Below are 16,465 nucleotides of genomic sequence, written 5' to 3' on the forward strand. Positions count from 1 at the left end.
CAAGAACGATTACATTAACCTCTTGATGCACTGCAGCGTGTCTGCGCCTTTGAGATTTGTATTCAGGATACCAAATGTTGTCCCTCTAGTTTTTCCACACCAAGAACACCTATGGCAGCCCTTGAACAGCTTCTAAAGCTTTTTCTATTAATTAGAAATTCAAGTTCTGCCTTTTAAGAGATTAGAGATGTAAACAGGACACTAGAAACAATTTCTAGTGTTCTTAATTCAAGAGATTGATGGCTAATCTCTTTGAATTGATGAGAGATGAAGAAGAATAGATGGGGAGCCTCAAAATGGCTTGACAAAGGAGAGGAGTGGCTGCTAGTTGTTTTTCTTTTTCATAACAACACTTATATAGCTAGGTTAACACATTAAACCCTTGTCACATGTCACCCTTTGATTAGCTCTAGGTTTAAGTGATCCAATCACATTGTGCCAAGTGTCAAACCTATATTTAATCTTGATTTTAATCATCTTACATGATTAAAAAGAACATTTGGCAAGCTTATGTGTAATCCCATGTGTCACCATCTCATGGTGCCACGTGTCACACTGTGAAATGACCAAAATGCCCCTGTGTCTTAATTTTGAGTTCTTAACCCAAAATAATTATTTTTCTTCTTCTAATCAATTTGTATCAAATATAAATTGATTAATTAATCTCTATTAATTAATTTCTCATTAATTAAATTCATATTTAAACACTTTAAATATAAATTTAACTTATACTATACATCCAATAATCTAGATTTGGTTTCAAGTCATGCTAGGGACTTTGCAATTTAATTGCAAACCAAACCTATTTAATTAATCAATTAAACTCTCTAGTTAATTAATTAAATCATATTTAAATAGGTGATAACTTGTGTATGTGTGTGACTTACTAGGCTCATCACTAATTTGCAATGAGATATGATATCAACTCTTAATATCATCAGAACTCTTTCTTACCATAAATGATTTCTCTAAATCATTTTATGAACCTCATAGACCATGGTTAACACCTAGTATAGAATGCCATGGCCACCTAATTAGTAATAAGGTTTACCTTAAATGAACCTATAATCATATGTTACCATGCACTAGAATCTCTCTGTTGCAAAATTCCAACTCAAGCTGGAGTCATGGTTTATGTCAAACTCCATTTGCTATGAATATTATGTTCTCTTTTAATTCTAGTTCTTGATTAAAAAGATTTTCTCACCAGAAACTCTTTTCTGAATAAATCTATCTGTCCTGGCCAGGAACTTGAAACATCAAGAACAATTAAATGAACATAGGATTTTATCTCTATTTACTTAGAGGAACAGATTCCATCTTGATCAACACCTACCTCCATATATAACTAGTAGGAGCCAACACATGCCCATATACCTATACACAGTACAAGTATGAAAGCAGTATCAAACTCAAACTACCTATATACAAGATAATTGTGCTATCTCAGGTCTAAAGATTATATGCACTGATATGATTTATGACAAAACATAGACAAGAGTAAACTCCATGTGCTTGTCATAAGTGTCACTGGTTCGGCCTACTTATCATTTATAAGTGCCTATCATGTTTGTTATATGGCATGAGACTCACCATTCCATCTTATTTATATCTCATATAAATAACTTGGGAACAAGTATGAATACAATCTTTCTGGATAAGTCATGTCCTTATTATGAAGTATCCTCGATTGTGAACCTATTTATGATACTTTGTGCTAGAAATATTGTCACTCATATTCTTAACAACTTAAGAATAATTTTTCTAACAAAATATCAATGGACCTTTTCTATTACACATAAATATATTATTTAAACGAAAAAGTGGAAATGCCTTTTATTAATAAAATATACACAAGATACATACTAAATGATATGCTCTAGGGTATACTACTAACAGATCCATCTACTCAACCTACACTTATTGATGAAACATCCACAGTAATTCCTCGCAGATCAACCAGGATATCTCACCCACCAGTGAGATATGGTTTTCTTCATGAAGATGAACAAGAGTTGTTTACTCATGAAGAAGTAGATCACGGAGATGATCCACTTACCTATGAAGAAGCTATATCAAATATAGACTCTTCAAAATGGATAAAAGCTATGAAATCCGAAATTTATTCAATGTATAAGAATCAAGTTTGGAATCTTGTTAACCCACCTAAAAGTATTGTACCTATAGGGAATAAATGGATTTTTAAGAAGAAAATTAGTTCTGATGGAAAGGTAGAGACCTATAAAGCAAGGCTAGTAGCGAATGGGTTTCGCTAAAGGCAAGGAATCGACTATGAGGAGACTTTCTCACCTGTTGCCATGTTTAAATCAATTAGGATTCTATTAGCAATAGCTACATACTATGATTATGAGATTTGGCAGATGGATGTCAAAATAGCTTTTCTCAATTGATATATTGAAGAAAACATTTTCATGAAACAACCTAGGGGTTTTGAATCCCAAGATGGTTGCAAGGTATGCAAGCTAAAGTAATCCATTTATGGGTTGAAATAAGTTTCGAGGAGTTGGAACATCTATTTTGATGAAGTCATTAAGTCATTTGGTTTTATAAAAAATGTGGATGAACCATGTGTATATGAGAAGGTTAGTGATAGTGCTATCACTTTCTTTGTCTTATATATAAATGATATTCTGGTGATTGGTAATGACATAGGTATGTTGACAGTTGTAAAGGTATGGTTGTCAAATACATTCTCTATGAAAGACTTAGGGGAAGTAACCTATATTCTTGGAATTCGTATCTATAGAGATAGAGCGAAAAGAATAATTGATTTAGCCCAAAGTCTATACTTGGAAAAGGTGTTAAAGAGGTTTAACATGCTTGATTCCAAGAGAGGATTGTTACCAATGAGACATGGTATCCACCTTTCTAAAGAGATGTCTCCAAAGGCACCTGAAGAAAGAAATAAAATGGCCAAGATTCCATATGCTTCGGCTATTGGAAGTTTGATGTATGCAATGATGTGTACTAGGCCGGATATCTCATATGCTGTTAGTTTGACTAGCAGGTTTCAATCCAATCTAGGTTTAGAACACTGGATAGCTGTCAAGAACATCCTTAAGTACTTTAGAAGAACTAAGGATTTATTCTTGATTTATAGAGGTGGTGACTTGCAATTGGATGGTTATACTGATTCTGATTTCCAATCAGATATCGATGATAGAAAGTCTACCTCTAGGTTTGTGTTCATTTGTAATGGAGGTGTAGTCAGTTAGAAGAGTTTCAAACAGAGTACGACTACTGATTCCACTACAGAGGCCGAGTACATTGCTGCATCAGATGCTGCAAAAGAGGCTGTTTGGATAAGGAGCCCTGGTCTCACCAGAAATCCAAACACATTGAAAGGCGTTACCACATTATCAAAGAGATAGTTGGGCAAGGCGATGTAGCCATGCAGAAAATAGCATCAGCTGAAACTCCAGCTAATCCATTCACTAAGCCTATGACATAAGCTCAGTTAGACCGACATCTTGAGAAGATGGGTCTTAGATATTATAATGAATGGCTGTAGTGCTAGTGGGAGATTGTTAGTAGTATGCCCTAGAGCATATCATTTAGTATGTATCTTGTACATATTTTATTAATAAAAGGTGATTTTACTTTTCCATTTACATAATGTATTTATATGTAATAGAAAAGGTCCATTGATATTTTGTTAGAATTTCTATTATTAAGTTGTTAAGAAGATTAGTGACAATATTTCTAGCACAAAGTATTATAAATGGGTTCATAATCGATGATACTTCACACAGGAGATGACTTATCCAGAAAGATTGTAATCATGTTTGTTCCCAAAGTATTTATATGAGATAAAATAAGATGGAATGGTGAGTCTCATGCCATATAACAAACATGATAGGCACTTATACATGATAAGTAGGCTGAACCAGTGACGCATATGACAAGCACATGGAGTTTACTCTTGTTAATGCATTGTCATATATCATATCAGTGCATATAATCTTTAGACCTGAGATAACAAAGTTATCTTGTTCATAGGTGGTTTGAGTTTGATATTGCTTTCATACTTGTACTGTGTATGGGTATATAGGCATGTGTTGGCTCCTACTAGTTATTTATGGAGATTGGTGTTGATCAAGATGGAATCTATTACCCTAAGTAAATAGAGATAAAATCCTATATTCATTTAATTGTTCTTAATGTTTCAAGTTCCTGGCCAGAACAGACAGATTTAATCAGAAAAGAGTTTCTGACAAGAAAATCTAATTAATCAAGAACTGGAATTAAAAGAAAACATAATATTCATAGCAAATGGGGTTTGACATAAACCATGACTCCAACTCGAATTGGGATTTTGTAACAGAGAGATTCTAGTGCATGGTAACATATGATTATATGTTCATTTAAGGTGTTCCTTGTTACTAATTGGGTGGCCATGGCATGCTATGCTAAATGTCAACCATGGTCTATGAGATGCCTAAAAAGATTTAGAGAAATCATTTATGGTAAGAAAGAGTTCTAATGATATTAAGAGTTAATATCATATCTCATTGCCAATTAGTGATGAGCCTAGTGAGTCACACACATACACAAGTTAATCACCAAGTTAAATTTGATTTAATTGATTAATTAAAGAGTTTAATTGATTAATTAAATAGGTTTGGTTTGCAATAAGATTACAAAGTCCCTAGCATGGCTTGAAACCAAATTTAGGTTATTGGATGTATAGTATAAGTTAAATTTATATTTAAAGTGTTTAAATATGAATTTAATTGTGAGAAATTAATTAATGGAGATTAATTAATTGATATTTGATATAACTTGATTAGAAGAGGAGCAATAATGATTTTGGGTTGAGAACTGTTATGTTGGTTTTACAACCACCGCAAGTGCACAGATCACTAACACGTAATAAAATGATGAGTAAAGTATTGTTCCTCCAAGGAATTTGATTAGTAATTACCAATCTACACAGTAATTTTGACTGTTTAGGCTATCGAACAATGAGGGAATGGAAGTTGTCTATTTAAACACTAAAATGATAAACTTAAAATGAAATAATCTATTTTGGAATAATTCCGGAATTAAGATTTCACACTTGAATTTTACTATGGATGTTATCTTGTTTATTTACTGGATTGAGAATCATTTGCCTTGATGGAAATCAGTCTTAAAGGCATCCTAAGTCCTCTTTCAAGGCACCTAGGGTGTATTCTAATTAACTTAAACCCGACTTTTGTGGCGATCAAATTAATTAAAATCCTTTAAGGTCTTTGACCAATTTTGAAATTCCAGAAAGGTTTTAGCCTATGTCTAGGTCAGAATTCCTAGGTTGAAGATCTTGATTTTCTAATATTATTCTTCACCTTTCAGTCATTCAATTAATATCTACAATCAATACAAAGTGGGTACCAGCACATAGCATGTATTAAGATCACAAGAAATTAAATCAAGGAACAAATCTGAAATCGTCTAAATAAAACTTAATATTTATCCATAACAATGATTACAAGCATTACTCTCCCAATTCCAGAATATGAAAACTACTCACTCATGAGTTCAGCAAACATCATGATAAAAAGGTAAAGGCAGTAAAAAGAAATCATATAGAAGAAATAAAACAATAAAAATCCGTTTAAGGAGATGGAATGAAGGAACTGAAAAGAGTTTGCAGCTTTGATCTTGTGGAACTTCAGTTGGAAAACTCCTCTTGATACTGATATTCTTCTCCTCAAGACGGCTGGAGAGAGTGCAGAATGCGAGTCTCTTTAAAACTCCTTAAAAATGCTGTAAAAGGATCCCCTCTCCCCAATTTGATGTTTTCTGCTTCTATTTATAATAGTTGTTCTAGGTTTAGGTCATCTTTGAGTCCAAAAAGCCTTCAGAGTCTGATTTGAATGTGTAAACAAGAGCGGGAATTCGGGTTTGAAAACTAGCTGCCACATGGTACACGGCTCGTGTGTCACTACACGGCCCGGCCCTGGGCCGTGTAACTTACTGGAGTGGAATTGCAGAGTCTTGCATTGGCATAGAGACTTACACGGGTCTGCCCTAGCTACACGGGCCTGGTTACACGGGTCGTGTACTTTTGTTCTCAGAAAGTTCTTCAAGCTTGTGCCCGGCAGAGACTTACATGGGTCCCTGCAGATTACACGGGTCCAATTACATGACCCGTGTACTTTTGTTTCTCCATTGGCTCTTTGGCTTTCATCGGGCAGAAGGTTACACTGGTTTGTGGCTTTGCTTACACGGCCCGTGTACTTTGTATCAACAGAAATTCTGAGTCTTTTGACCTCTCCAAGCTTCCCTTTTGCACTCCTATACTCTGGGGCTTCACCCAAACACCTGAAATGATGCAGAAAACATGGAATTAAGGGCTTGACAATAGAAATTACAAAAACTAATGAAATCAACTACTATGCATGAGATTACTTACCTAAATGCTATGAGATAGTACACAATTGTGCTTAAAAATATCTATACAATTCAAGTGTATCAAATACCCTCAAACTCAAACTTTTGCTTGTCCTCAAGCAAAATAAAACTCTATTTTAAAACACAAGGTTAGAAATTCTGTTTGTTAGAAATTATATTCTTAAGTTTTTACGAATATGAGTGACAATATTTCTAGCACAAGGTATCATAAATAGGTTCACAATCGAAGATACTTCACAATAAGGATATGACTTATCTAGTAAGATTATTTTCATGTTTGTTCCTAAGTTATTTATATGAGATATAAATAAGATGGAATGGTGAGTCTCATGCCATATAACAAACATGATTGGCGCTTATACATGATAAGTAGGCTGAACCAGTGATATTTATGACAAGCACATGGAGTTTACTCTTGTTAATGTATTGTCATAAATCATATCAGTGCATATAATCTTTAGATCTGAGATAGCACAGTTATCTTGTATATAGGTGGTTTGAGTTTGATACTGCTTTCATATTTGTACTGTGTATGGGTATATGGGCATGTGTTGGCTCCTACTAGTTATATATGGAGGTAGTTATAAAATCCTATGTTCATTTAATTGTTCTTGATGTTTCAAGTTCCTGGCTAGGCCAGATAGATTTAATCAGAAAAGAATTTCTGATGAGAAAATCTTTTTAATCAAGAATTGGAATTAAAAGAGAACATAATATTCATAGCAAATAGAGTTTGACATAAACCATGACTCCAACTCGAATTGGGATTTTGTAACAGAGAGATTCTAGTGCATGGTAACATATGATTATAGGTTCATTTAAGGTAAACCTTATTACTAATTAGGTAGCCATGGAATGCTATGCTAGGTGTTAACCATGGTCTATGAGGTACATAAAATGATTTAGAGAAATCATTTATGGTAAGAAAGAGTTTTGATGATATTAAGAGTTGATATCATGTCTCATTGCCAATTAGTGATGAGCCTAGTAAGTCACACACATACACAAGTAATCACCAAATTAAATATGATTTAATTAATTAATTAAAGAGTTTAATTGATTAATTAAATAGGTTTGGTGTAACACCCTCCCCGTAGCAATTCCGTACATTCTACTGTTCTAGTGACCGGTGTCGGTCCGGACAGCTAGAACGTTCGGAAAAATATTTAAACTAAAGTCAGGAACCATAATTAACTCAAATATTAATAAGAAAAATTTAGTAAAAATTTTAGAAATAAAATACAACCAAGTTAAACGAGCCGGTGCCCAAGTGATGGGTAACCAGAGGTAAGTTGCGGTTCTCGCAACGAGGAGCCCTAGACCCGGGAAAAAATTCATAAAATAATTTTTGGGACTCCAGAGAAGGGTCATTGAGGTTCCTATGGCATTAGAATGCCAAGAAAATATTTAGAAAAATTTTTCAATTGGTACAGACAATTTTGACCCGTTAAGCCAAACGAAGGGCATTTTGGTCATTTCGCCTTCAGAGACGATTTTTGGCCGACTTGTCCAGTTGAGTAAATAATTATTATGACATAAAATATGAATTAATATTGATGAAAAATTAATTTGAAGTTAGTAGAAGAGAAAAGAAAAGAAAATACAATAAAATGCCCATTATGACATATTATGAGGTCATTTAAAATTGTCCACCAATCACAATTAAGTAACCATTTGACTAATTAATAAAAGAGATAAATAAAGACCAAGGAAGACCAAAAACAAGCAGCCATCTTCTTCTTCAAAACGTGATCCTCTCCTCCATAACCCTCCATGGAAGTTTTCTTTAATTACTTCCATTTTCCCATGAATTTGCACTATAAAACCCTAAGTCCCTTCACTAAAAGCTTGTCTCTACCTCTTGGGAAGTGTTTGGCAGCCTAGAAAGTGAAGGAAAGTGAAGTTTTGAGTTGGGAAAAATTTGTCTACAAGAGGTTAGTGCTTACTTTTACAAATATTTCTTTATTTCTATGTTAGGGACTTGAACTTAGTATGAAATTGTAAATTAAATGGACTAAACTCATGTGTATCTATACCATGAATTTTGACTGCCCTAAGGAAGGAATAGGATTGATTGTTTTGATGGACTTTAAGTGGACTAAAGATCATGATTAAAGAATATATGCATGTGATAATGAATTAGTGAGTTAAACTAAGGTAATATGGGTGAAACTTGAACTTGGGCTAGGGTTTGGAAGTGAAAAATTTGATTTGGCTTATGAAATGGTTAAAGAACATTCTAATGGTCAATTAGTGACCATTTGAGGTATGTTGACCATAATTTGAGGTGCATTAGAGTGTTACAAACTGAAATGGTAGGCTGCCTTGTGAGTGCAGCAGGGTGGCTGGAATTGCAGTCCACTTGGACAGCCATATCTTTGGTTGTGTTGGTCCAATTGGTGTTTGGCCAATTGGACATGAAACTAGGCTTATAATGGCACATTTTTGCTGAAGAAACCATGCCCAAAAGACCAAAGCAAGAGGACCAAAACTTGGCCCCAATCCGGATACCCTGCAAACAGCCCCTGCAGAAATGACCAAATGAACAGTAACTGTTCATTTGGCCATAACTCACTGTAGATATGGTCAATTGACCTGAAATTTTTACAGCAACAAGATAAGATATAGAAAAACAACTTTCATGAAGGACACCAATCTAAATTATGCCATTAACCTAATCAAATCATTGAGAAAAATAAAGTTTACTGTACTGAGATTTCCAGAATTTTCATTTGAGCAGTAATGTTTGGATGGCTATAACTCCCTCTAGAAAACTCAGATTTAGGCGATTCTTGAACCGATGAAAACCTAAGGCATAGTAGAACATTTCATATGAAGAAAGTTAGGCCAAATTATGAACTTAACTTGATCAAATTACTGACCAAAGTTGGACCAAAATCTGCCAAAACCCAAAAGTGCAGCATGAACAGTGCACGTGAACAGTAAACTTATTTTGGCCATAACTTGAGCTACAAAACTCCAAATGGAGTGATTCAAAAAAGGAAATTCAACTAGACAGAATAAGGAACAACTTTCATGTTTACCATTTCCTCAAATTCCCACTGTAAAAATAACAAATGGAACAGTAAAGATGAAGCACCAAATCTGAAAATTTTGTTCAATTAGCATTAAACTTAGAAATGGTATTGGCAACCAATACCAACAAGTTTTAAATACAAAATGTGGTATGTTTGGGGTGTTAAAACCAATACACCTATTTTCTATCCAAAAGTCAACATTTTTGTTGACCAATGAGGTGAATAGTGACACCAAAACCGAAAATTGGCAATTTTGCCAAAATGACCTAAGCTTTGAGAAAGTGACTAAAACCAACAAGTTTTGAATGCAAAATGTGGTATGTTGGGAGTGTCAAAACCAATGTACCTATTGTTTATGCAAAAGTCAACATTTTAGTTGACTAATGAAATGAATAGTGACATGAAAACTTGAAATTCAAAAATTGTGAAACTTAAAAGTGCAAAATGCCCTAGTAGGCCTAATGTGATTGGTTTGGATAGATTGGCATGCCAATAGGGTATTGTTTTAGCAGTACTGCGGAAGGCTTTATGCCTGTATTCATGGCTTTATGCCCGTATTCATGACTTTTATGCCCGTATTCATGGCTTTTATGCCCGATTATGTGATATCATGGCTTTTTAGCCATACTGACTGCATACGTGGTAGACGTTCTGCGTCCCATGGTATGACGGCCCGAGGCACCGCGGTGTCCAGTGCCAACGACCCGTTATCCAGTCCAGTCGTATAGGTTACTTGGGCATGGAAAAGTATAACTGTAATTGAACTGATTGTTAAAGAAAATACGAAAATTAAATATTAGGAATGATTACGATAGAATATAAAGAAACTCAAGATCATGAAGAAAATAATTAATAAAATGCATGAAGAAGTTAATATCATAAAACGTAATTAGCCCACGACTAAACATTAAGTTGGTAATTACTCAGTTCTTATGAACACAATGGCTAAGAAATTATGATTTTTATTTGCATATTATTTCTTTCTATTTTATTATTTGCACCACTAAGCTTTATGCTTAGCGTCGCTTTGCAACGCTGTAGTGCGAAGATTTGGATAGAGGGCCCGTAAACCACAGTTCGGTAAGGCAGTTCACAATTCTGCATAGTGTCCGTGTCACCTCAACTTCTGCAGTGCATTGGTAGGACACTAGGTGTCATTTTGGCATTCTGTAATAAATTTTGATTTTCTCATATGTAATGAAACTTATGTAATGTATTTTGATTTTCATGTAAATAATGCAAATTTGTGCTTGTAAATGGAAAAGTGAATATTGATCTGTGACTGTTACATGACTATCAAACGAGATGAATGATTGAGAATTGAAATTGAGAAATGAATGGTTGAAAAATGTTGAGATGATGATTATTGGAGTTTGAGAGTAATTGAATACGAATATATGAATATTGGAAGTGTTTTTCACAGGTTCCGAAGAACTGTTTTCTCCATTTTTAGCCGGTACTCCGCCGGATTTTCTTTAAAATTTTCGGAACCTCAAATAAATTACAATTTCAATAAATGAATTATAATTCACAAGTTATATTCAAAAGGAAGAATAAAAATGAATTAAGATAAAATAGAGTGCTCGGCACACTGAGTGGCATAACTTGCTCGGCTACATTGTAGTCGGGTAAGGGGTGTCACATTTGGTTTGCAATTAGATTGCAAAGTCCCTAGAATGGCTTGAAACCAAATCTAGGTTATTGGATGTATAGTATAAGTTAAATTTATATTTAAAGTGTTTAAATATGAATTTAATTAATGAAAAATTAATTAATAGAGATTAATTAATTAATTTATATTTGATATAAATTGATTAGAAGAAGAGAAATAATTATTTTGGGTTGAGAACTCAAAATTAAGACACAAGGGTATTTTGGTCATTTCACAGGGTGACATATGGCACTATGAGATGGTGACACATGACACTGCACATAAGCTGCCAAATGTCTTTTAATCATGTAAGATGATAAAAACTAAGATTAAATATAGGTTTGACACTTGGCACAATGTGATTGGGTCAATTAAACCTAGAGCCAATCAGAAGGTGACATGTGGCAAGGGTTTTAAGTGGTGACCTAGCTATATAAGTGTAAAGATGAAAGAACAAACATAACAAGCTGCCATTCTTCTCTTTGTGCTGCCACCCTTGGCTGCTCTCCCTTCTCTTCTTCTTCATCTCTCATCTATTCTAAGAGATTAGCAAACAATCTCTTGAATTAAAAATACTAGAAATTGTTTCTAGTGTCCTGTTTACATCTGTAATCTCTCAAAAGGAAAAACTTGATTTTCTAATTCATAGAAATAGATTTAGAAGCTGTTCAAGGGCTGCCTTAGGCGTTCTTGGTGTGAACAAGCTAGAGGAATAACATCTGGTATCCTAGACGCATCCCAAAGGTGTCAAATGCACTGCAGTGCATCAAGAGGTTAGTGCACTTGTTCTTGTTCTAATATAGGGTTCTAATAATTAATCTGATTAATTCTAAAATCTTAAATGGAAAATGTAGATTCAAAAATATATTAAAATAGTTTTAATATGCTGTTTATCATTGAAATCAAATATATAAAAATGAATCTTGCATGATGCATGTGACCCTAGATGAAAAATTTTAAATTTCAATGATTTAAACTTGTGATTTTCATGCTTCCGCTCCTTCACTTCCATGATATTTTCAATATAATCAGAAAAAATAGCCATCATGCATCTTTGAAAGGTAGCAGGGGCATTACAAATATTCCATAAGGGCAAGTGAATGTGGTCTTTTCTTGGTCTTCTAGGTGAATGGGAATTTGGAAGAATCCTGAATACCCATCTAGATAACAGAAATAAGAGTGTTTTGCTAACCTTTCTAACATTTGTTCGATGAAAGGGAGAGGAAAATGGTCGTTTTTTATAGCACTGTTCATTTTCCTATAATTTATGCACATTCGCCAACCAATGATTACTCTAGTAGGGATTAGTTCATTGTTTGCATTTTGGATAATAGTTGTCCTACCCTTCTTAGGAACTACATGTACTGGACTAACCCATTTACTATCAGAAATTGGGTATATGATACCTGCATCTAATAGTTTTAAAATTTCTTTCATGACTACTTCTTTTAAGTCTTCTTTGGTGCTCGATAGTGGGTTTACTGTTTTCTTCCATGGGTATCCTATGTATGTAAATCGAGGGGTTTATCCCTTTCAGGTCTTCTATTTTATACCCTATGGCCTTGTTATGGATCCTAAGTTCTCTTAACAATTTTTCCTCTTCTAACTTAGATAGGCTAGCATTGATTATAACAGGATATTTAGAGTTTGAGTCCAAAAATGCGTACCTTAGCTAGGAGGGGAGAGGTTTAAGCTCTACCTGTTTGGCGTTTTCCTAGGGCTTACCCTTGGTTTGTTCCTCCTTCAACTTCTCCATCTCGGAAGCCTTAGTTAAGAGTAGGGGTGGATGAGCTGCTAAGTATTGTACACAGGCTACTATTTCTGTGTTTTCATCATTCACTGTGTGGTTGTGCACAATACATGCTTCAAGAGGATCTTTAGGATGTGTCTTATGAAATTTCTCTTCAACTTGTTTATCAATTATGTCAACCTTGAAGCATTCATCAGGTTCGAATTTGAGTTTCATTGTGTCAAACAAGTTGAATTCCACTTCTTCTTTTCCTACTTTGAGGGTTAGTCGCTCATTTTTGACGTCTATGATGGCTCCGGCGGTTGCCAAGAATGGTCTTCCTAAGATGATAGGGATCTGAACATCTTCTTCGATTTCAAGGACAACAAAGTCTACTGAAATGAAGAATTTGCCCACTTTGATGGGGATGTTCTGAAGTATGCCCACTGGATATTTAACTAATTGATCAGCCAATTCCAATGAGATTGTCGTGGGCCTCAATTCTTCGATCTCTAACTTTTTGCATATTGATAGAGGTATTAAACTCACGCTTGCCCCCAGATCACAGAGGGCTTTGTCTATTTTCTTGTTACCAATGAGGCAGGGTATGGAGAAGCTTCCTGGATCTTTCAACTTTGGAGGCAGCTTGTTTTGTAATATGGCACTGCATTCCTCTGTTAGAGCAAATGTTTCATAGTCTTCCAGTTTTTTTTTCTTTGAAAAATTTCTTTAAAAAATTTGGCATAGGATGGCATCTGAGAGAGTACTTCTGTGAAGGGAATGTTGATATAAAGTTTCTGTAAAACTTCTAAAAGCTTCCTAAATTGCTTGACCAATTTGGCTTTTTGAAATCTTTGAGGAAAAGGTAGGGGAGGCTGGTATGGCTCTAGTAACTTCTTTTTCTTCACTGCCTCCTCTTTCTGATCTTTCTTGGCTTCGTCCTCCCTTTTCTCTGCTTGGCTTTCAGATTTTTCTAAGGTCTCCTCTATTGGTTCTTCCTCTGATTGTACTAGAGTTCTCCCACTCCTCAATGTAACTGCCTTACAATGCTTCCTTGGGTTCATCTCCAATTGACTAGGCAGTTTACTAGCAGCCTTACTTGAAGAACTTGCTTGCTGAGCAATTTGATTTTCTAGTATCTTGTTATGGGTAGCAAGTTGGTCCATTTTGGAAGTCAGATATTTAATCAATTCATTCTATTATTGTTGAACTGCTAGGAACCCTTCCATCATGGATTCCATGGTCATCTTCGGCTCAGGTTGCTGAGGTTGAGAAGGCGGTGGTGGCTGTGCAAAGTTTTGGCCTCTGTTCTGAAATCCAAGGGGATGCTGGTGGTTTGTACCCCTGTTGCTTGTTTATTGGCTGGTTTTGCTGATTGGACCATGAGAAATTTGGGTGATTCCTCTATCCAGGGTTATAAGTGTTTGAATATGGATTGTTGGGCTGCCTCTGGTTGAAGTTTCCTCCATTATTCACATAGTTCATTTGTTTTGCGGAGGGTTCATTGAAGTTGTTATATTCTGAATATCCTCCTCCATAGCTGTCCTCATGTTGACTATTCATCCCTACTACATTGGCTTGCATTTTATCAAGCCTTCTTGTGAGCTGATCAAATTGGGAATTTATCATGCTTAGGGCATCTACTTCCAGGACCCCTGCTGTTCTCCTTGCATTTCCTCTTTCATTTTACCACTCATAATTATGGTATGCAACCCTCTCTAAAAGTTCAAGTGCTTGTGTTACTGTTTTCTCCATTAGGTCACCTTCTGCAGCTGAATCAACTGTGCTCTTTGTAGAGGGAAGTAACCAATTATAGAAATTTTGTACTAATAGCCAACCCTCTATGCCATGGTGTGGACATTCCCTCTGCAGGTCTTTATATCTTTCCCATGCGTCATAGAGTGATTCACCTTCCTTTTGTCTGAAGGTGTTGAGCTCAAGTCTCAGTCTTACAGTCTTTGTAGGTGAGAAGTATCTTGCTAGAAAAGCTTGCGAGAGGCTTTCCCATGTGGTGAATGTTCCAGTTGGTTGAGAAAGTAACCACTTCCTTACTCTGTCTCAAAGGGAGAATGGGAATGCTCTAAGTCTTATGGCTTGATCAAACACTCCATTCATCTTAAATTTGTCACAAAGGGCAAGAAAGCACTGGAGGTGATAATGTGGATCTTCTGTTGGTGAACCTGCAAACTAGGTTTGTTGAATCATTTGAAGCCATGCTAATTTTAATTCAAAGTTGTTGGCTTCCACTGTGGGTCTAATGACACAAGGCTGAAATCGTTGGACAGATAGAGCTCCATAGTCTCTCAAGAGTTTTTGTCTATCATTATTATTAGCAATGGTTGGAATTTCAGGATCTTCTTGATCGTGCTCTTAATGTTTCCTTTCCCTCCTGATGGCTTTCAGAGTTCTATCTATCTCTGAATCACAGTCTAAAATTTCTTCTTCTGGCCTTGTTATGGTCAAATACCAGATTGAGCAACTGAGAGAAAAGAAATAAAATAAATCAAATAAAATTAGATAATAAAGATAATTACCTAAATCAGCTAAATTGTCTATCGCTCGATATTACTAAAGCCAAAATCCTCGGCAACGGCACCAAAAACTTGTTATGCTGGTTTTACAACTACCGCAAGTGCACGGATCGCTAACAAGTAATAAAGTGCTGAGTAAAGTATCATTTCAATGAGGAATTTGATTAGTAAGTACCAATCAACACAGTAATTTTGACTGTTTAGGCTGTCGAACAATGAGGGAATGAAAGTTGTCTATTTTAAACACTAAAATGATAAACTTAAAATGAAATAATCTATTTTGGAGCAATTCCGGAATTAAGATTTCACACTTGAATTTTACTATGGATGTTATCTTATTTATTTACTGGATTGAGAATCGTTTGCCTTAATGGAAATCAGTCCTAAGGAATCCTAAGTCCTCTCTCAAGACACCTAGGGTGTATTCTAATTAACTTAAACTCGATTTTCGTGGCGATCAAATTAATTAAAATCCTTTAAGGTCTTTGACCAATTTTGAAATTCCACAAAGGTTTCAGCCTATGTTTAGGTCAGAATTCCTAGGTTCAAGATCTTGATTTTCTAATATTAATCTTCACATTTCAGTCCTTCAATTAATATCTATAATCAATACTAAGTGGGTACCGGTACATAGCATGCATTAAGATCACAAGAAATTAAATCAAAAAACAAATCCCAAATCCAATAAATAAAACTTAATATTTATCCATAACAATGATTACAAGCATTACTCTCCCAATTCCAGAATATGAAAACTACTCACTCATGAGTTCAGCAAACATCATGATAAAAAGGTAAAGGCAGTAAAAAGAAATCATATAGAAGATATAAAACAATAAAAATCCATTTAAGGAGATGGAATGAAGGAACCAAAAAGAGTTTGCAGTTTTGATCTTGTGGAACTTCAGCTGGAAAACTCCTCTTGATATTGATATTCTTCTCCTCAAGACAGCTGGAGAGAGTGTAGAATGCGAGTCTCTTTAAAACTCCTCAAAAATGCTGTTAAAGGATCGTCTCTCCCCGATTTGATGTTTTTTGCTTCTATTTATAATAGCTATTCTAAGGTTAGGTCATTTTTTAGTCCAAAAAGCCTTAGGAG

At 35.0% G+C, this 16,465-nt stretch overlaps 1 non-coding gene across 1 annotated transcript; it reads left to right on the forward strand.

The window, feature by feature from the left end:
- The first annotated feature begins 14,678 nt into the window (after positions 1 to 14,678).
- On the forward strand, positions 14,679 to 14,785 carry LOC131172278 (small nucleolar RNA R71). Its single transcript, XR_009142760.1, has one exon. It is a non-coding gene; the product is annotated as a small nucleolar RNA R71 (small nucleolar RNA).
- The last annotated feature ends 1,680 nt before the right edge of the window (positions 14,786 to 16,465 follow it).

Source organism: Hevea brasiliensis, chromosome 13 (assembly GCF_030052815.1).
Source record: "Hevea brasiliensis isolate MT/VB/25A 57/8 chromosome 13, ASM3005281v1, whole genome shotgun sequence".
NCBI lineage: Eukaryota > Viridiplantae > Streptophyta > Magnoliopsida > Malpighiales > Euphorbiaceae > Hevea > Hevea brasiliensis.